Source organism: Felis catus, chromosome F1 (assembly GCF_018350175.1).
Source record: "Felis catus isolate Fca126 chromosome F1, F.catus_Fca126_mat1.0, whole genome shotgun sequence".
NCBI lineage: Eukaryota > Metazoa > Chordata > Mammalia > Carnivora > Felidae > Felis > Felis catus.
The window spans coordinates 5,057,023-5,079,075 of NC_058384.1; the positions used below are offsets into that span (position 1 = coordinate 5,057,023).

At 47.6% G+C, this 22,053-nt stretch overlaps 2 long non-coding RNA genes across 2 annotated transcripts; one reads left to right on the top strand and one right to left on the bottom strand.

Annotated features, from left to right (window-relative positions):
* Positions 1 to 1,661: 1,661 nt before the first annotated feature.
* Positions 1,662 to 13,876, bottom strand: LOC102901522. The gene is made up of 3 exons (XR_891246.4): positions 13,755 to 13,876; positions 10,296 to 10,395; positions 1,662 to 1,775 (listed from the first exon to the last, which is right to left on the bottom strand). It is a non-coding gene; the product is annotated as an uncharacterized LOC102901522 (long non-coding RNA).
* A 4,391-nt stretch (positions 13,877 to 18,267) lies between these two features.
* Positions 18,268 to 19,729, top strand: LOC123382849. Its single transcript, XR_006591919.1, has 2 exons — positions 18,268 to 18,563; positions 19,480 to 19,729. It is a non-coding gene; the product is annotated as an uncharacterized LOC123382849 (long non-coding RNA).
* Positions 19,730 to 22,053: the final 2,324 nt, after the last annotated feature.

Consider the following 22,053-nt stretch of genomic DNA (forward strand, 5'->3'; position numbering starts at 1 on the left):
TAGACATGACATGCGCAGTCGTGGTTCCTGATATAGAAGAGATTTCACTTTTTGAGACCAATATCTAAAGGAAGAAACACACAAAAGGGATTATGTCCACCTTGTTCAAATCAAGACTGTTGTAATCACGTGCACCGACATAAAAAGATCAAAATCTTCAGTAAAATCAAGATGTCGCTAACGGGTGTAGATCAGTCATTTTCAAACGTTTATTCTTAGAATATTCCCCGGGGCACTAAAACAGATAGAAGTGGACCCGCCGGGCTTGACGTTGTAAAAAGAGAGTTCCAGCAACTCCGCCTCCTCTGGAGGCATACTGGAGCCTCTGTGGCACTGTTGGAAAAATCGGCCATGTAAAGAACTTTCTAGAAATGGTCAGGATTCCACCCAGGCCGCGGTGACGGGGTGAGTTGTAGGCAGGCTGTTTCGTCGACTGGTTGACTCACTGCGGCGTGACAGGTAAGCTAACGCCACTCTGTGATGACAAGTTCAAATACACTCAGCTTCCCTTTTGTTCAAGTTCTGCTGATCTTTGCGGCAGGGTTTTAAACCGCAAGGTGCACGAGCATCACTGGGGGAGCGCGCTGCGATGGTGGCTCGCCAGCTTCCGTCCCCAGCGTCCCCTTCGGTGGTTCTGGGATGCAGTCGTCAATCTACACCTTCCAGCAAGCACTTCAGGTGAACCGTGGACCCCTCTTTGAGAAACACTGCTTGGGAGCGTCTGACAAAATGCCTCACATGTGGCACTTGCGCGGGATCCCTGTTCTCCCGAATTTACTTTAATTTTCGCCGTGTTTATTTAAAAGGGGCTTTGTGTATTCAGGTCCTAATGATTACGCAAACTATTACTGATTCACAAATCCGACGATGTGTGCTCAGTTGGGGTGGATCTAAGGGCTTTTGACCGAAATGAGATATGCGGGGCCTTGTGGGAAATACTCTTTGCAAGCAGGAACTCTAATAACTAACACGTGTTTTCTTTTTCCCACTAGTGAAGAAAAAATAGAAGGAATCTTCCTTCATGTATTAGAAGTTTTGTCTCTGAAACCAACAGTAAACATCATACCCATAACCTCTACAGACATTCACTCAAAAATCTGAAACAGGGGCACCTGTGTGGCTCAGTCGGTTGAGTGTCCAACGCTTGGTTTGGGCTCAGGTCAGGATCCCAGGATCATGGGATCGAGCCCTGGGCTGGCTCCTCACTGAGGGTGGAGCCTGCTTAAGATTCTCTCTCTCTCTCTCTCTCTCTCTCTCTCTCTGCCTCTCTCCCCCACTTGCTTCCTTTCTCTCTCTAAAATTAAAAAAAAAAAAAAATAGGAGAGCCTGGGTGGCTCAGTCAAGCATCTGACTCTTGATTTGGGGTCAGGTCATGATCTCATGGGTTCAAGTCTCGCGTCTGGCTCCGAGCGGACAATGTGGAGCCTGCTTGGGATTCTCGCTCTGTTCCCCTCTCTCTGCCCCTCCCCCTCCCTCCTTCTCTCTCTCTCTCTCTCTCTCTCTCTCTCTCTCTCATGCACGCGCTCTCTCAAAATAAATAAATAAACTTGAAAAAATAAAATCAGAACATTTTAAAAATCTGACACAACCGTGTAAAATGTGTACCCTCTCACCATATTATTCAATGTTGTTCTGGTAGTTTTTAACCAAAGAGACAATGAAAAAAAAATGAGTTTAATTATTGGAAACCAAGAGATGAAATTATCCTTCTCTCTCTCTCTTTTTCAGGTCCTCGATCTGTATAGTCAGAAACTCTATGGCAATCAACTGAAATACTGTTGGAAAGAATAAGAGAAGTTCATTAAGTGACTGGTTCTAAAATCAATATTAAAAAATAGCTTTTCTATAACCCAGATACAAAATATAATGAGAAAACATCCAATTTCAAATAGCAACCAAAGAGTGTAAAGGGTCTAGTCATAAACAAAATTAGAAATGTAAGGAACCTTTGCACAAAAACCTGAGAGTCTTTCCTGGAGCACGCAAAGGGAGACTGGAATAAATGCAGACGCATGTCCTGTCCCCAGAAGAAGAGATGTAATATGAAAACTCTGTCAATTCTTCCCAAATTGATGTATACATTAACTCAGTTTCAACAAAAAAATCCAAAAGAATTTCACGAGAAATCAGCCAAGTGATTCCAAAATTAATCTGGAAGAGTAAATACGTGACAATATCCGCACGCAATAATTACATTTAGCGAATGTCTCTTTTAAGGAACTTTGACATTTACTCCTTTTCTAACTTTGTGGAGGAAGACGGTCTCCATTGAATTTTCATTCCGTGGCTGGGAAACTGAGACCCAGAAAGGCCAACGGGTAAAAGGCCATCTCCCCCGAGCCCTCCTCCTGTGAGTGCCATGCTGTATCAACGTGACCCGTGCTGTCTCTAGTTCTAGAACTCTCTGTCCAGTCCCCTTCACGTTTTCTTTTCATTTCACCAAATTATTGATTCTGAACCTGAATCTCCCCTGGAAAGAATAAAGCCCCACCCAAGCACCATTACCTATTTCCTTCTGATGACGCACAGCTCTGATCCCCGTTTCTTTGGTGGTGGTTACTTAGGTCCCAGTCTCTGTTGTTTCTGGGTCCCTCAGGTTGCAGCCTTCTCTTATTTTTTAAGTCTATATATTTATTTTGAGAGAGAGCGAGCTCGCACGCATAGGAGGGGCAGAGAGAGAGAGGGAGAGAGAGAGAATCCCAAGCGGGCTCTGTGCTCTCGGTGCAGAGCCCGATGCAGGGCTTGAACCCACAAACCGTGAGATCATGACCTGAGCCCAAACCAAGAGTTGGACACTTAACCGACTGGGCCACCAGGCACCCCTGCAGCCTGCTCTTATAATCCTCTGCAAACCCACCACTGTTCTTAGAACCCGTCGTGTTGTCCTTAATCCAGAGGAAAAGTCAACTTTCCCATTAGCAATGATTCGCGTGAGAATTCTGTGTGCGTCACTCGTATGTGGTCACTGGAACTCCCGCCCCCCCCCCCCCGTTTCAGTCACCGTGAAAACCTAGCTCACTGAAATATCCAAGTTTCTCTTTATCCCCAAAGAACTTGGTAATCGCCAAGAAAAGTGGCATAGCTTCACACAATAAAGTTTTAAATAACGCATTGCCGAAAGCACTAAATATTCCTGGTGGATTTAAACTGTGTCAAGTTGTATATATTTTAATAATAATAACAATAATGGGGTGCCTGGGTGGAACAATCAGTTAAGGGTCCAACTCTTGATTTCGACTCGGGTCATGATCTCACGGTCCGTGGGTTCGAGCCCTGCATGGGGCTCTGTGCTGACAGTGTGGAACTTGCTTGGGATTCTCTCTCACCCTCTCTCTCTGCCCCTCCCCCCACTCATGCTCGTGCTCTCTCTCTCTCTCTCTCAAAATAAATAAACATTAAAGAATTACAAAATAAGGGGCACCTGGGTGGCTTAGCACGTTGAGCGACCAACTCTTGGTTTCGGCTCAGGTCATGATCTCTGTGGGTTCAAGCCCTGCATCCCCGCTTGGGATTCTTTTTTTCTCTCTCTCTCTCTCTCTCTGCCCCTCCCCTGCTTGTGCTCTCTCTCAAAGTAAATAAATAAAATTTTTTTAAAAATTACAAAATAATAATGTTTAAGGACTCACTGTGTCCCAGCCCTTGCTGTGGAAGCTTTTTACCTGCATTAACTCCTGTTCTCAGCAACCCCATCAGTCCCAAGCCAAAGTCGGATGCTCAACCACCCAGGCACCCCAACTTAGAGGTATTAAAGGACAAATATAAAAACTTGCCAGGCTTCGTTTTCCATCCCAGAGAATGATCATTGCAAATAATTCACAGGGGAGGCCTCTGAGCCCCCTGCATGCAACTGGTTGCTTTTTGAAGTCTTTCTGCCTAGCCATCGATGGACATGCACACAGAAAAGGCTGCTGTGACCCTTTGCCCTAGCAATCAACCTAGCCATTTTTCCGTTTTCCGTGTATTAAGTGACACGTGCCTTGTATATGATTGTTGCTCAATAATACCTTCCTGCATGGACAGAGGGATGAACGGACAAACCTCATTCTTCATGGAGCTTTCCTGATCTGGGCAAAAGGTCGGTCATCAGAATATACAAGAGGGGTGGTCTCTGAGTGCAAAGGAGCTGACTCAACTTGGTGACGGCAACGGGAAGTGTGGCCTCGGAAATTCCGATCATATTAAGAAAGAATAAGGACAGCGCCTGGGTGGTTCAGTCGGTTGGGTGTCTGCCTTAGGCTCAGGTTACGATCTCTCGGTTTGTGGGTTCGGGTCCCGGGTCGGGCTCTGTGCTGACAGCTTTGTGTCTCCCTCTCTCTCTCTGCCCCTCCCCTGCTCACGCTCTGTCTCTGTCTCTGTCTCTCTCTGTCCTTCTGGTCTTTGGTTGACCCTGTTCCTTCCATTTGCCTCTCTCTCCTGCTTCACCCCTGCTCAGCTCAGCCGTGGTAATAAAGCTCTTGTCCCTCTGGATTTGCTGTGCTATTTCTGACTGATTGTTTCTGATTGCTCCCTGCACTTTTGGTATCTCAAAGTTTATTTCATTCATAGCAGCATAAAGTAATTCCTAAGGGACTGATATTATAACTTTACGACTTGTACCACGTGTCAGCAAAATGAAGCCCCTCAGGGTAATCTTTCATAATATCTTTCCTTGGAAGATTTTGTTTAAAAAGTGCGTCGTAGGGGCGCCTGGGTGGCTCAGTCAGGTGAGTGTCTGACTCTTGATTTCAGCTCAGGTCATGATCTCAGGGTTCCTGAGTTCGAGCTCCACATCGGGCTCTGCGCTGACAGCACGATGCCTGCTTGGGATTCTGTCTCTCTCTCTGCCCCTCCTGTGTGTGCGTGCCCCCTCTCTCTTAAAATAAATAAATAAACTAAAAAAATTACAAGCGCGTGGCAATGGGAAGACAGTCATCCTTTCCTGACATGACACGTGGGTGTTGTTTCCTTCACTTTCCTTGGGAATGTGTTAAATGCCACTGAATTGTACACTTTAAAATAGTGGATTTTATGTTAGGTGAATTTCACCTCAAAAGCAAGTAATTCCACTAACGTAAAATCCCTTGTTTTAATCGTCTTAAAGTGTGTAATGCAGTGTTTTTTCATTTAAATAATTTTTTCATAGTTATTTAGTTCTTTTTTAAGAGACAGAGCAAGCTGGGGAGGGGCAAAGAGAGAGGGAGAGAGAGAGAATCCCAAGCAGGCGCTGTGCCGTCAGCACAAAGCCCAACGTGGGGCTCGAAATCACAAACCCTGAGATCGTGACCTGAGCCCAAACCAAGAGTCAGACACTCAACCGACTGACCCCCCCCAGGCGCCCTGCAATTTGGTGTTTTTTAAAGCGTATTCACAATGTTGTGCAATCATCACCACGATCTAATTTCAGAACAACCTCCTCACCTCCCCCCAAACCCTCATACCCGTTAAAAGTCGTTATTCCCCGGGTGCCTGGGTGGCTCCGTAGTTGAGCGTAGGACTTTGGCTCAGGTCATCGTATCACAGTTCGTGAGTCCAAGCCCGGCGTTGGGCTCCTTGCTGGCGGTGTGGAGCCTGCTAGGGATTCCCTGTCTCCCTCCCTCTGCCCCTCCTCCGCCTCAAAATAAGTAAATCAACTTTAAAAAAGTGGTTATTCCCCATCCCCCCACCCCTAGCCCGTGGCAACCACCAATCTATGCTTCATCTATGGATTTGCCTCTTCTGAACATTTCATATAAATGGCATCACAACAGGCCACAGCCTTTTCTATCTGGCTTTTTTCACTTTGCATCATGTTTGCAAGCTTCATCCATGTTGTGGCCTGTGTCAGCACTTCCTTTTTTTCCTTTTCATGGAAAGGCTTTTATTCATTCATTCAAGCACTGTTCTTTATTTTTAAAGATTTTGGGGGGCGGCTGGGGGGCTCAGTTGGTTGAGTGTCCAACTTCAGCTTGGGTCATGATCTGGCGGTCTGTGGATTCGAGCCCTGAATCGGGCTCTGTGCTGAGAGCTCAGAGCCTGGAGCCTGCTTTGGATTCTGCGTCTCCCTCTCTCTCTCCCTCTCTGCCCCTCCCCTGCTCGCACTCTGTCTCTCTCTAAAATAAATAAACACTAAAAAAAAAAAATCGTTTTAAGTTTACCCACTTTTTTGTTGGGGGGAGAGAGGGAAGGAGCAGAGAGAGAAGGAGAGACAGAATCCAAGCAGGCCCTGTGCAGACCCAAGTGCCTGACACGGGCTTGAACCCACGAACCGTGTGATGGTGATTTGTGCCGAAACCGAGAGTCAGTCGCTTAACCGACTGAGCCACCTACGTGCCCTCCGTTCAAGCACTGTTCTAAGTGATGAGGTCCCTACGTTTCATTGAGCTTAGATTTTGTGGGAAAGACAGACAAGAAACAAAGAAGAAACAACATCAGATGGCACTGAGGCCATGCAGAGAGCTGACAGTGAATGTCTGGAGAGAAGGGCCTACACGACTTGTTACACTGAGCGGCCGAGAAAGCCAACTCTGAGGAGAGAGCATTTAAGATGAGATCCACCCGATAAAACGGAGCCAGTCAAAGACCAGAAGAGAAAGTATTTCAAGCAGAAGAAACACTACAGTCTAGATGAACTTGGAATGTTTTAAGTACAGAAAAAAAAGAAGTGGGCAGGGGAATGAATGCATATCGGAGAATAGGTCTGAGAGGCGGGTAGGAGCCAGATCACCTAGTGCTCGGTAAACTCGGATGAGGAGTTTGGATTTCATTCTAAGTGTGATGAGACAGCACCAGAAGAGTCAGAATGACATGATTTGCCTTTGCGGAGCGGATTGTAGAAGAGCGAGGTGCTTCATTCTTTTTTATGGCTGAATAACATTCCACCGAATGGATATACCACATTTGGTTTCCCCATTCACCTCTTCGTGGACGCTTGAGTTGTTTCGAATCTCTGGCTGTTAGGAATAATGCTGCTACGAACATTCGTGAGCGGGCCCTGTGTGAATACACATCGTCAGCTCTCTTTAATAACATACCTAGGAGTTGAATTACCGGGTCACGTGGCGACTCTAGGTTCAGACATTTGAGGAAATGCCGGACCATTTCCGCAGCAGCTGTACCATTCTGCATTCCCACAAGGAGCGTTTGAAGCTTCTGATTTCTCCCTGTCATCCACCTGTTCCCATGTTTATTTTCATTACAACCATCTTAGCGGCTGCAAAGTGGTGCCTCGCTGCGGTTTTGATTGGCACTGCCCTAATGACTAATGGTGTCAAGCACCTTTTCGTGTACTTATCAGTCAGTTAGTTCCTACTTATCCCTCGGGCTCACCTTCTCAGAAAGGACTTTCCTCAAAACCTATCGAAGGAGAGAAGATTTATTCTCTTACTACATTCTAGCATTCCGTCGGCGCCCTTCAGAACACTTACCGCCTTCGGTTACCATTTGGACAGCTGTTTACTTTGCTTTGCCGAGCACCATTACGGCAAGCGCACGGTAGGAGCTCCGTAAATATTTAACTCAACGAGCAAATCAGTCAGGAGAGTCCTGCGACACGGAAATCAAGCAATGTGGTTGCCAGTCGGGAAGCAGGATGAAATACAGGAGATAGAGCGGATGTAGGTGCTGACACCGAAAAGGCAAGGGGTGGATATAGAGTCAGCAGGCAACTCACACGAATACTGAGTTAAGTCTGAGACACCAGCTCAACCCTAGTGGAACAAAACCAGGCAAAATACGTCTTTAGTCTTAGAAAATGCTCAGACCCTTTAACTTACTAGTTCTATTTTTAGAAATTTATCCTGAGAAAATAATTGGGGATGTAGCAACATTTATGTATGAGGGTCTTTATTATGGCATTTTTTAAAAAGATTCTCTTTTTATTTTTTAAATGTTTATCTATCTTGGAGAGAGAGAGAGAGAGAGAGAGCACGAGTGGAAAAGGGGCAGAGAGAGAGGGAGACAGAGGATCCAAAGCAGGCTCCTTGCTGTCAGCACAGAGCCCCATGTGGGGCTCGAACCCACAAATTGTGAGATCCTGACCTGAACTGAAGTTGGACGCTTAATTGACTGAGCCACCCAAGCACCCCAAAAAAGATTTTACTTTTTTATTTTTATTAAAAAAAATTTTTTTTAATGTTTATTTATTTTTGAGACAGAGAGAGACAGAGCATGAATGGGGAGGGGCAGAGAGAGAGGGAGACACAGAATTGGAAGCAGGCTCCAGGCTCTGAGCTGTCAGCACAGAGCCCGACGCGGGGCTCGAACTCACGGACCGTGAGATCACGACCTGAGCCAAAGTCGGACGCTGAACCGACTGAGCCACCCAGACACCCCAAAAGATTTTATTTTTAAGTAATTCTACACCTATGGGAATGCAAGCTGGTGCAGCCGCTCTGGAAAACAGTACGGAGGTTCCTCAAAAAACTAAAAACAGAACTACCCTACAACCCAGCAATTGCACTACTCGGCATCTATCCACGGGATACAGGGGTGCTGTTTCGAAGGGACACGTGCACCCCCATGTTTATAGCAGCACTATCCACAATAGCCAAAGTATGGAAAGAGCCCAAATGTCCATCGATGGATGAATGGATAAAGAACATGTGGTGTATATATATACAATGGAGTATTACTCGGCAATCAAAAAGAATGAAATCTTGCCATTTGCAACTATGTGGATGGAACTGGAAGGTATTATGCTAAGTGAAATGAGTCAGAGAAAGACAAAAATCCTATGACTTCACTCATATGAGGACTTTAAGAGACAAAACAGATGAACATAAGAGAAGGGAAACAAAAAGAATATAAAAACAGGGAGGGGGACAAAACAGAAGCGACTCATAAATATGGAGAACAAACAGAGGGTTACTGGAGGGGTTGTGGGAGGGGGGATGGGCTAAATGGGTCAGGGGCACTAAGGAATCTACTGCTGAAATCATTGCTGCACGATATGCTAACTAATTTGGATGTAAATTTAAAAAGATAAAAAATTAAATAAAAAAAAAAGTAATCTCTACACCTAATGTGGGGCTCGAACTCACAACCCTGAGATCAAGAGTCATGTGCTCTACCAACTGAGCCAGCCACTCCCCTCTATTGTGGCTTTTTTTTTTTTTTCCTTTTTTTATGATTATCAGAAAGTTGAATGGGGCACCTGGGTGACTCAGTTGGTTGAGATCCAACTCTTGATTTCAGCTCAGGTCACAATCTCACCAGTCTTGAGATCAAGTCCTCCATCGGGCTCGGTGCTGACAGTGCAGAGCCTGCTTGGGATTCTCTCTCTCCCTCTCTCTGCCCCTGTCCCATTCTCTCTCACTCTCTCTCTCAAAATAAATAAATACACATTAAAAAGAAACAAGAGGGGCATTTGGGTGGCTCAGTCGGTTAAGCATCTGACTTCAGCTCAGGTCATGATCTCACGGTTTGTGAGTTTGAGCCCCACATTGGGCTCCACGCTGACAATGGGGAGCCTGCTTGGGATTCTCTCCCTCTCTCTCTGCCCCTTCCCCACTCGTGCTTTCTCTCTTTCTCTCAAAATAATTAAATAAACTTAAAAAATATATAGCTAAAAACACCATAAATGCCCCCTCGATAGGAAATGGTTACATAAACCCTCCACATGGTAAAATACTATGCTACCATTGCCAATGAGAATACAAAAGCGAGGACATGAATTGTTCAGAAGCACCGAGAGAAAACATATTTTAAGTGGTGCCTGGGTGGCTCAGTCAAGCGTCTGACTTCGGCTCAGGTCGTGATCTCACAGTTTGTGAGTTCGAGCCCCCTGTCAGGCTCTGTGCTGACAGCTGGGAGCCTGGAGCCTGCTTCGGATTCTGTGTCTCCTTTTCTTTCTGCCCCCCCCCCCCCCGCCAAATTGTGCTCTGTCTCTCAAAGAATAAATAAATGTAAAAAAAAAAAATTAAAAAGAAAAATATTTTAAAAGACTGGGTCAGGGTCACAGCCCTTGATCTGAAGGAACGTTCTTAGGAAACGTTGAAAGGAAATTAAGACAAATTATGATTCTCAGGTCAGAAGCTAAACAGACATAAGTTAATAGGAAATAACCTTTTTTTTAAGTTTATTTATTTATTTTGAGAGAGAGAGAGCAGGGGAGGGGCAGAGAGGGAGGGAGAGAGAGAGAGAATCCAAACCAGGCTTCCCACCGTCAGCACCGTCAGAGCCTGATGCGGGGCTCCAACTCACAAACCGTAAGATCATGACCTGAGCCAAAATCAAGAGTCGGATGCTTAACTGACCGAGTCGCCCAGGCACCCCAAAAATAATGTATTTTTTTGACATTTTTAGCCAACATTGAAACTGGAAGTCCAAACGGGCATGACCTCACTCATCATTCGACGGATGCCTCCGGAGCAGCCACCATGTATCAGGTGCCAGTAGGTGCTGGGAACACACAACCGTACGTGTGCGAAGACACAGGTGCTAAAGTCGAGCGAGGGAGACAAAAACGAAAACGAAGTTATTGCTAGTGACTGGTTAATTACCAGTACACAAAGTACTGCAACCAGGGATATAACAGACTTGCCTAGACATTGGGGACAGGGAAGCAACATTTAAACTGAAATCTAGAGAGGCGCCTGGGTGGCTCAGTCGGTTCAGCGTCCAACTCCGGCTCAGGTCCTGATCTCACAGCTCGTGGGTTTGAGCCCCGCATCGGGCTCTGTGCTGCCAGCTGGGAGCCTAGAGCCTGCTTCAAATTCTGTGTCTTCCTCTCTCTCTGCCCCTCCCCTGATCACACTCTGTCTCTCTCTCCTTCAAAAATGAACAAACATTTAAAGGAATAAAAAAAAAATAAGATGGTTACAACAAGTATTAGCTATTAGTTGTCTCTTTTTTTTCAAGTTTATTTATTTATTTTGAGAGAGAGAGAGAGCACGCAAGCGGGGAGGGGGCAGAGAGAGAGCGAGAGAGAGAATCCCAAGCAGCCTCCGTGCTGTCAGTGCAGATCCCAACGTGGGGCTCGAACCCATGAACCTGGAGATCATAACCTGAGCCAAAATCAAGAGTCGATGCTCAATCGACCGAACCGTCCAGGCGCCCCTCCTAGCTTTTGATTCCGAAAAAGACCAAGTATTTCCCCTCGAGGAACATTCAAAAGGGCAGTTGCACAGAACCAAACGGCTTTTCAGATCAAGAAAAGACTTGCAGATAACCCTGCAAACGAAGGTTCCAACGGTCTCCTTCCACAGGCTTCGGGAGCAAACGACCTCTTCTCTCTCCTTTGGCCTCGCGACCTGACCGACGCATGTCCTGTCCCAGCCAAAGCCTGATGCGGTTTGTCTTGTGAGATGAAAAGCCATGTCCTTGGCCCATTTCTTTCGTATCTCCTGGGTCTTCATATCTGTCTTCTCACTAACCTTTTAGGTCACCAAATGCTTACCAGTGGTAAATGGCCGAATAGAAAAAGCTTTTTGAGATTTTCTGATGGAGTCTGGGTTTCCCCATAGGCCAGTGGTTTTCTTTTCTTTTTCAATTTTTTAATGTTTATTTATTTTTGAGAGGGAGAGAGAGAGAGACAGAGTGCCAGCAGGGGAGGCAGAGAGAGAGAGGGAGACACAGAACGGAAGCAGGCTCCAGGCTCCGAGCTGTCAGCACAGAGCCCGATGCGGGGCTCGAACCCACGAACCGCGAGATCGTGACCTGAGCCGAAGTCAGACGCTTAACCGACTGGGCCACCCAGGCACCCCATCTCTCCCTCCCCTCTTAAAAATATCCTCTTCATGGACCTAGAGGGCATTATGGTAAGTGAAACAAGTTAGACAGAGGAGGCCATATACCATACGATCTCATGTGTTTGTGGAATCTAAAAACAAATCAGAAACAGACTCATAAATACAGAGAGAAACTAGTGGTTTCCAGAAAGGGGGGGGGGGCTGGGTGAAATAGGTGAAGTGGGTTAAGAGGTGCAAACTTTCAGTTATAAAACAAACAGGTCAAGGGATACGAAGTACAGCACAGGGAAGATAGCCGATAATATTGGAATAACTTTGTGTGGTGACAGTAACTGTAATAAAATCAGTGGTGGCCATGGGTAGGGGGGAGGGAGGAGCGAATACGCAGGGCACAGAGGACGCTTTCGGCGTTGAGGGCACTGAAAACACTGTATGACACTATGACAGTGGAGACATGTCGTTATACATTTGTTCAAACTCACTGTACAACACCAAGCGTGAACCCTAATGTTCGCTAGGGGCTGTAGGTGATACTGACGTGATATTGATGTGTCCCTGTAGGTTCATCAGTGGTAACAAATGCCCCATCCTGTGGGGGACGTTGATAGTGAGTGACGCTGTGCCTGTGTGGAGGCAGGGAACATACAGGAACTCTCTACCTGCGGCTGAAGTTTTTGTGAACCCCAAACTGCTCTAAAAACTAAAGTTGAGGGCACCTGGGAGGCTCGGTCGGTAAGCGTTGGACTCTTGATTTCGGCTCAGGTCATGCTCCCAGGGTCCCGCATTGGGCTCCGCACTGAGTGTGGAGCCTGCTTGAGATTCTCTCTCTCCCTCTCTCTGCCTCCCCCCCACCCTACTTGTGCATACTTCTCTCTCTAAAAATAAAATAAAATAAATTTTTTTGATTTTAATTAAAAAAAAAATAAAGTTCATCTTTAAAAAAACTATTGGAAATGGGGCACCTGGGTGGCTCAGTTCGTTGAGCGTCCACCTCTGGCTCAGGTCATGATCTCGGGGTTCGTGGGTTCAAGCCCCAGTGGGGCTCACTGCTGTCAGTGCAGAACCCGCTTCGGATCCTCTGTCCCCCTCTCTCTGCCCCTCCCCCGCTTGTGAAAAAATAAATAAAATATTTTTTGAAAAAGCTAATTGGAAAAACAAAAAAAGACATGTGAATTTTCCATAACTCTGACATGCTATTTGAGACAAGAAGACATTAAAACTCACAGCTAAGATTTATAATTAAATCTATCTTTCACTATAGATTGTTAGAAAGGCAATATTCCAGGGTCAAGGCCGCCGGGGAACAGCAGTCCCCATGTTACGGCTGATAGAACTCTTTCTGCAGGATGCCGACAGGCCTTCACGCGAAGAAAAGCGTTTGAGGAAAGCCTGGGTTAAAGAAAGTAAAGCGTTTTTTGGTTTTGGTTTTTGCTATTTTTCCTTTCATGAAGAGCCCCTTGGGGCTACTGTTCGTTGTGAATCCCTAAGAGGGTTTACTGTAGCTGTGTTTCCCAAACTTCTGTGACCCCAGGACCTTTTCCTTTTTTTTTTTTTATGTTTATCTATTCTTGAGAGAGAGAGAGGGAGAGAGAGAGAGAGAGCACCAGCAGGGGAGACACAGAGAGAGAAGGAGACAGAATCCGAGGCAGGCTCCAGGCTCCAGGCTGTCAGCACAGAGCCTGACGCGGGGCTTGAACCCACCAACTGTAAGATCATGACCTGAGCCGAAGCCAGGCACTTAACCCACTGAACCACCTAGGCGTCCCCCCCACCCAGGACCCTTTCCTTAAGGAGCTTCTGAAGCGACTATTTTGGACACTAACGCAGAAGGCCCGGGAGAGGCACTCAGGCTGGTTAACAGCGTGGTCTCCCAGGCTGGGGCTTTGCCTCTGGCCCCCCGCCCCTGATTCGCGTCCCCCACCGCCTGCTCTCTTGTTTGGGCTGCGGTTCTCACTGCCTCCAGGACTACCATCCCCACTCCCCTGGAACTCAGAGTGTCGGGGAGCTCACCGCGTCCCCAACAGAGGGACAGCCCAGTCCTCAGCAGTGGGGCCCAGAGACCCTCCCCCCGTGGCCTCCTGGCCCCCGGCCGCAGCCGGCCATACCTACCTTGCGAGCCCTGAGCCAGGCTCTCGCCGCCTCTGAACTCCATTCCCGGCCCATCACCGGGGAAATTCAAGTCCCCTTGACAGCGCTGGGGCATGCTCCAAGTCAGCGCCCCCCCCCCCCCCCCAGGCCTCCTCCTGGCCTTCCCCCGACCCCGACCCCTTGCCTACAGTCCAGGGGAGCTTCTGTGTTTTTGTGAGTGGGTTCGCCTGTGCTATTCTGAGCCTTTCTCTCCCGGCTGCCAGCAAAGCAGGTGTCCCTCATGGAACACGCGAGCTGCCAGGATCCACGCCGCCTCCCGCGTTGGGCTCGGCGGCTGCCAGAACCGAGGTTTTGCTTCTCTGCCCCTCGTTCCCCGTCGCGTGAAAAGACGAAGCAATCTGCCAGCGCCACAACTTTGTCTCCACGGGGGAGGAAGGCGTCCTCATCTTTGTCTCCTTAAAATCTCAAGCGGAGTCTCCACCCAACTCCCTTGGCTATATCCCCCCAAAAGGCGCAGTGGTAGTTGCACGCGGCCGCCGGCAGTGTTTTCGCTTCAACAGACACGTGGGCACCGCGCAGGCCCGGCCCCGTGCTGGGTGCTTCGGCTGGAGGATGAATGAGGCAGTTGGCACCCCAGGCTGAAATCAAGGGGAAAAGCAACTTTAGGGGAGTGAGGAGGGGCCCGGAGCTCCAGGGAGGGAGAGTTTCCCGTCCCCCCCCCCCCCATCCCCGGGTCAGCTCAGAGCCCGACGCGGGGCTCGAACCCACGAACTGGGGGACCATGACCTGAGCTGAAGTCCAATGCTTAACCAATTGAGCCCCCCAGGCGCCCCTACAACTTGCTTTGAACAGCACACGTAATCATCTTGAGACGTTAACCAATTTATGAAGGTCACGTCGGATACTTTAAACTTCTTATTTTTTGAGCTTTTATTTTTTTTTTTCATGTTTGTTTATTTTGAGAGAGAGAGAGAGCACGAGCAGGGGAGGGGCGGGGGGGGGGGGTGGTGGGGGGGAAGAAGATCCAAAGCGGGCTTTGCGCTGACAGCAGTGAGACTGATGTGGGGCTTGAACTCACCAACTGTGAGATCATAACCTGAGCCCAAGTTGGACACTCAGGCAACTGAGCCACTCTGAGGTCCCTTCTTTTTTTAAGCTTTTAAATTGGCATCTAGAAGGCTGGTTGTGGGGGGCACCTGGGTGGTTAAATCATCTGACTCTTGATTTTGGCTCTGGTCATGATCTCCCAGTTCATGAGTTCAGGCCCCATGTCCGACTCTGGGCTGACTACGGAGCTTGCTTAGGATTCTCTCTCTCTCCCTCTCTCTCTGCCCCCACCCCTGCTCACGATCCAAATAAATAAACTTAAAAAATAAAAGGCTGGTTGGTTATTTGATTACACTCTAAGTTCATGCACTTGAACTTACTAAGAACTTAATTTTTGCAACTTTATAGCTATGATGGTTTCATCACTTTGAGGAATGCTTTTTAAAGATTTTATTATTTTTAAGTAAACTCTGCACCCAGCGTGGGGCTTAAACTCACCATCTCGAAATCGAGTCACATGCTCTTCCAACTGAGCCAGCCTGGCACCCCTGAAGGGCTTTTAACTATTTTAAAATTATATTTGGGGGTATCTGATCACAAAACAATGTGCCAATTTAGCAAATCTTCTTAGATAAAACACAGACGAAGGAAGATTTTTTTTTTTTTTAATGTTTATTTTTGAGAGAAAGGCAGAGCACAAGAGGGGGGAGGGCAGAGAGGGAGGGAGACACAGAATCCGAAGCAGGCTCCAGGCTCCGAGCTGTCAACACAGAGCCTGATGTGGGGCTTGAACTCACGAGCTGTGAGATCAGGACCTGAGCCGCAGTTGGACGCTCAACCGACTGAGCCGCTCAGGCGCCCCATAGATGAATGAAGATTTTTAAGGATTATGGTTAGAAGGATGACTGCCTTTGCTGAAGTGTCCATTTTGGCAAAAGTAGCGAGACAGGAAAATCCACCAAGGGACCAAATGATAGTAAATCACATTTGCTTGGCACCTGAGAGTCTGCAAGGCACTTTTGCATATATTGTTCTGTTTGGTTCTGAGAGTGATCTTACAAAGTGTAGGTGGGGAGATTGCTGTTCAAACACGGCGCAGACAACCCGAGTACTCATCATCCCTGTTGCCTGCCGACACTCTCCTAAATGACATAAAAATAAACCTGTGGGGCCAGGGAGAAGAAAAGAGAACGTAACGGTGGATGAGAGGTAATAATACATTTTGTGAATAGGGAAATCGGATGAAGCGTGGTGACTCACATAAAAAAGGGAGAAGCAATAGAAAACCCAGAAATAAACCCACAATTATATGGTCAATTAATCTTCGACAAAGGAGGATGAATATCCAATGGGAAAAAGACAATCTCTTCAACAAATGGTGTCAGGAAAACTGGACAGCCACCCGCAAAAGAAGGAAACTGGACCACTTTCTTACCCGTACACAAAAATAAACGCAAAATGGTTTAAAGACCTAAATGTAGGACCCCGAACTATAAAAATCGCTCAGGAGAGCATAGACAGTAATGTCTCTGACGTCGGCTCTAATAACGTTTTTCTAGATAGGTATCCTGAGGCAAGGGAAGTAAAAGCAAAATAAACTACTGGGACTATATCAAAATAAACAGTTTATACACACTGAAGGAAATAATCAACAAAACTAAAAGGCAATCTACTAAATGGGAGAAGATATTTGCAAATGCCCTATCAGATAAAGGGTTAGTATCCAAAATATATAAAGAACTGATACAACTCAATATCCCCAATACAAATAATTCAATTAAAAATGGACAGAGACAGAGACAGAGACAGAGACAGAAGAGGGGCGCCTGGGTGGTTCATTCTGCTTAGCATCGGACTTCAGCTCAGGTCATGATCTCACGGTTCATGAGTTCAAGCCCCGCGGCAGGCTCTGCATTGACAGATCAGAGCCTGGAGCCTGCTTTGGATTCTGTGTGTGTCTCTCTCTGCCCCTCCCCTGCTCATGCTCTGTCTCTCTCTCTCTCTCTCTCTCAAAAATAAATAAAGATTTTTTTAAAAATTGTTTTTTAAATGGACAGAAGATGGGGCACCTGGCTGGGCTCAGCTGCTAGAGCGTATGACTCTTGATCTCGGGGTTGTGGGTTCAAGCCCCATATTGGGTATAGAGGTTACTTAAAAATAAAATCTTTAGGGGCCCTCAAGTGGCTCAGTCGGTTAAGTGTCCAACTTTTTTTTTTGACTCAGCTTGCAATCTCACCGTTTGTGAAACCGAGCCGCACATAAGGCTCTGGGCTGACATCTTGAGGCCTGCTTGGGATTCTTTCTCTCCTTCTCTTTACCCCTCCCCCACTCATGCTTACCCTGTCTCTGTCTCTGTCTCTCTCTCGCAAAATAAATTTAAAAAAAACCTTAAAAACAGTAAAATCTTTAAAAAAAAAAATGGGCAGAAGACACGAACAGACATCTCTCCAAAGAAGACATCCAGATGGCCAACCGACACATGAAAAGATGCTCAACCTCACTCATCATCAGGGCAATGTAAATCAAAACCACAATGAGATACCACCTCGCACCTGTCAGAATGGCTAAAATCAAAAACACAGCAACAACAAGTGTTGGCGAGGATGTGGAGAAAGGGGAGCCTTCTTGCACTGCCAGCGGGAATGCAAACTGGTGCCCCCACTCTGGAAAACAGTATGGAGTTTCCCCCCAAAATTAATGTAGAGATACTATATAATCCAATAATCCCACCTCTGGTATGTACCCCCCCCAAAATCACAGACACGAAATCAAAAGGATTCATGCACCCTGAAATTTAGAGCAGGTTTGTTTACAATAGCCAAACTATGGTAGCAGCCCACGTGTCCAGCAAGTGATGAATGGATAAAGGTGCGGTGCAGATCGACAAGGGAGTATCATTTGGCCATAAAAAATGAAATCTTGCCATTTACGATGGCAGGGATGGAGCTGGAGCGTGGTGTGCTAAGCGAAATAAGGCAAAGACAAATACCCTATGATCTCACTCATATGTTAAATTTAAGAAACAAAATAAACAAGCAAAGGAAAAAGAGAGAGAGAGAGAGAGAGAGACCCCAATCAGACTCTTAACGGCAGAGAACAAGCTACTGGTTACCAGAGGGGAGGTGGGTCGTGGGATGGGGGGCTGAGGGGATGGGGATTAAAGAGGATACTTAACCGTGATGAGGATTAAAAACAAATAAAATGATTTTTTTAAAAAAATTTTTTAAAGGGAAAAGCACCAGATCAGAGGAGGGTCTGACGGGCTCTGCAGACCCAGGGAAGCCTCGCAGCTGGGATAAATCGGCACCTGCTGCCTGGGCCTGGCAATGGAAGAATTGGTTCAAAGTCTGTATTAAGATTTCCCATCATGCCCCCTCCCCTTCTCCACACAGCCAGGCGAAGGCCCCGCCTCCCCACCTTACCCAGCCCCCGCTCCCCAGGGGTCCAGAGGTTAATTTTGGAGAAATAGAAACCTAGAGGTCCAGATCCAGGAAGAGCTGGCAACCAGGGAGGCAGGGGAGAGGCCCTGGGCCAAAAGCTGAGGGTTTGTGTGAAAGTGCAGCCAGGCCTGTCCCCCTGCTCCCCCAGCGCGTCACCCGGGTATGTCACCAGCTTCAGCCCATCCTCAGGCAGAAGGATGACTCTCTTGGGAGAAACCGTTGGGCTAAAACACTGAATTGCCGACCAGAAGAGGTGGCCTTGTCGCCCTGGCCCTGTGTGATGGGTTTCACCACGCAGGAAGATCTTTTGGGGGCCTTCGCAATCCCGTTGGGGAGTGTGGCGGTAAGAAGCGGTCCTGACATGAGACGCCGAAGGAGTGGGCAAGGGAGAGATTAGAAAGGGGACGTAGTGGTCGCGGGTCAATTGCTCAACAGTGGACAGTACTCGGTGGGTAGGAACAAGGCAAAAAAAGTCAATGTTGGCTTAACCAAGATTTCGATATGACAATGTTTGGCTGATGGACAAGGTAGAAATGGGAAGGAGGGCTGAGAGAAGAATACGATGCCTCCCATCTTCCAAAAGAGCGAGTCAGATTGTGACACGTCTGAGACGGATAGCCGTATCAGCCAAGTAATCCTCCCGGAGTTATGAGCAGGGAGGAGACGTCGCTAAAAGAAAGGAGGCAGGCAGCTCTCGGCAGAGAGATGCTGAACGAGGAGGCGGGTTGGGAAGTGTTCTGGTTCCCACTGTCGGGTGACAAATTGCCCGGAACTTGGCGGCTTCCAACGGTAACCGCCCCTGTGTGCGTTGGCTCTCCCTGGCTCCGGGCTCAGGATTTCAGGAGGGGCTCTGCTGGGCAGTTTGGGACGCAGGGCTCTCCGGCTGGTGCTCAGATTCAAGGATGTGGAGTGGGGCGGGAGCAACAGGGGCCCAGCCTGGCCTCTCTCCCTGTCTCCCTCTCTCTTTCTCTTCCTCTCTCTCTCTCTCTCTCTCCCCATGCAGTCTCGGGGCTTCTCTAGGGGATCCCTCCAGGTAGCCATATGGCAGCTCGGGGTTCCAGAGGTGAGTATCCCACGGGGACAAGATGTCGCGGGGCATCTGTGAGAGCTAATTTTCCGTGTCAGTTTCGTGGGCTCGCGGAATGTCCGGGGATATGTGGTTAAATGTCGTCTGTGTGCGCGTCTGTTAGGGGGTTTCTGGAAGTGATCAGCATTTGATTCAGTAGACTGAGCAAAGTAGAGCAGCCTTCCCTACGCAGGTGGGTATCACCCAGTCCTTTGGATGTCTGCATAGAACGAAAAGACTGAGGAAGGGCGGACTTGCTCTCTGTCTGACCACGTGAGCTGAGACATCCGTCTTCCGCCCTTGGAGCTCCTGGCTTTCAGGTCTTTGAGCAACTACATCCCACGGGCCTTCTTCAGTCTCCAGTTTGCAGAGGACAGATGTGGGACTTCTCAGCCTCCATCACTGGGGGAGCCAATACCTTATAATAAATCAATGTCTCTGTCTGTCTGTGTGCCTGTCTGTCTTTCTGTCTCTATCCTACTGATCTATCTCTCTGGAGAACCCTGATCCATACATACTCGTCTGTCACTCTGGTTAGGGGGGAGGAAACATAGACCCTCCCCAATCCCCCCCACCCATTCCCAAGGTGTCAAGGTCTCAGAAGAACACTGCGGGATGGGAGATACTGTTGTGACCATCTGTATAAAAAACAATCTGCTCTTTTTTTGCGATGAGCCTTGTAGCATTATTTGACCATTGAACAATGTGTGCGTGTTATTTTCACAAATGCAAGTTACGCATTCAGGATATTAATCTCATTCTTTAAGCAGGTGAGGGAAATGTCTCAGAGAGGTGCAAATAATGCTTGAGAGAGGGCTCAGGATTGGAAACAGATCCTTTGCTCTTAGCTTGGTGCTCTTTACTGCTGACCAGATGACCAAGGAGAGTCACTGTCATTTTTATTAATGACCACAGTCTAGTTCAATTATAGTAGTTAACAAGTGGGCTGGCCAGCAACCTCAGCGTTTTCAGCCTTGCCTGTTAGTTAGCCTGAATATTAATGCAAACTTTGAACGCAGATAATCAGATCTCAGCTAAGCGAGATCAAAGCAAAGACATTGACACTCACATGATGCTTCAGGCGCCTGAGAATTAAATTTGGTTTTCCAGATAGTAGACCCTGGAACTGAAGTTTCTCTTAGGGTCCCCCAGGGTGACCCTGCGTTAGGCTGGGAGTCTTCAGTACCCACGTAACCCTCACACACACAATTGCCAGACGAAAACAAAAAACAAAAGCCTTTTATTTAATTTTTTTAATGTTTGTTTGGTTTTTTGAGGTGGGGGAGGGGCCAAGAAAGAGGCAGACAGAGGATCCGAAGCAGGCTCCGTGCTGACAGCAGCAGGCCCGATGTGGGGCTCGAACCCTTGAACCATGAGATCACGCCCTGAGCCGAAGTTGGATGCTTAACCCACCGAGCCCCCAGGCACCCCCCAAAGTCTTTTCAATAAGCCTCTGCCTAGATTAGTCATGCTATCCTTGTCCATTCTCCAAATATCTACCTGCACATACCACCAAATTTCCCAGGAGAGGACATCGACCTTGGACCTGTGACTGCTCCGGGCATGAGCTATCCATCCCCAAATCCACTGCCACTGCTGGGCATCACACTCTGCTCCTGACTCACTCCTGAGGAGCAGCGCTGCTCCCAGACCACAGCCAAGGACTGGGGCATCACTCCCGGGTGGCCAAGTCTGCTGGTCAGGTCTGAGCCTGGTCCATGAAGCAAGAATGTCATTTAAAAAAAAAGAGAGAGAGAGAGAGAGAGAGCTGTGAACGGAAGCTGGGAGGAGTGGGAGGGCCCCCAAAATTACATAGTGGAAATGTTAGAAGGATCACTGAAAATGATCTTTATGAGTTTCTGATTGGAAAGATAATGCATCTGGGATTCAAGCTGTGTGGGGTGAGTGGGATTTAAGTGACTACATATAGCAAAGAGTAGAGTAATACTCAAAACTGCTTTTAAAGAAAACAGGGCACAGGGGAGGGGGAAGCAAGCCAGAGAGAAACACAGTATCTCAGAAATTCCACTGCAAATATAAGGGCTGAGGATAGGCTGCAAAAGAGTCTCAGCCAAAAGCATCAGGAAGAAGGGAAAGAAAGCAGGGTTCTTATGTCAGTGTAGGCAAGCTGAGTCAGTGATGAGGTCGCCGTGACAGGCGAAAATGATAACCAAAGAACGTGGGGTAGGTGTGTGAGGCTCCGACAAAAAGACGTGATTCCTCCTCCAGAGACCACATTGGGGCTGTGGGGTAGAGACCAGCCTGGAGGCTGGAAAATAGAAATATAATCCTCAGACAGAAGGACCTTAATGGGGGCTTTGACCAGCACATAAGGGGGAGTTTGTTAGAAGCCCAAGTGTGCGGGGCGCCTGGGTGGCTCAGTCGGTTGAGCGTCTGACTTCGGCTCAGTTCATGATCTCATGGTTTGTGGGTTTGAGCCCTGTGGGGCTCAGCTGACAGCTCGGAGCCTGGAACCTGCTTCAGATTCTGTGTCTCCCTCTCTCTCTGCCCCTTCCCTGCTCACTCTCCGTCTCTCTCTGTCTCTCAAAAAATAAAATAAAACGTTAAAAAAATGTAAAAGAAGAAGTCTGAGAGTGTCAAGGCTGAGCATCAGGGGGTAACGTCCTTACTGTCTTCTATGGGCTGAATTGTGTCCCACCCCAACCCCCAAATTCATGTTGAAATCCAAAGCCCCAGGAACTCAAAATTTGACTGTATTTAGATATAGGGACTTTAAGGAGGTGATTCCATTAAAATAAGTCCATTA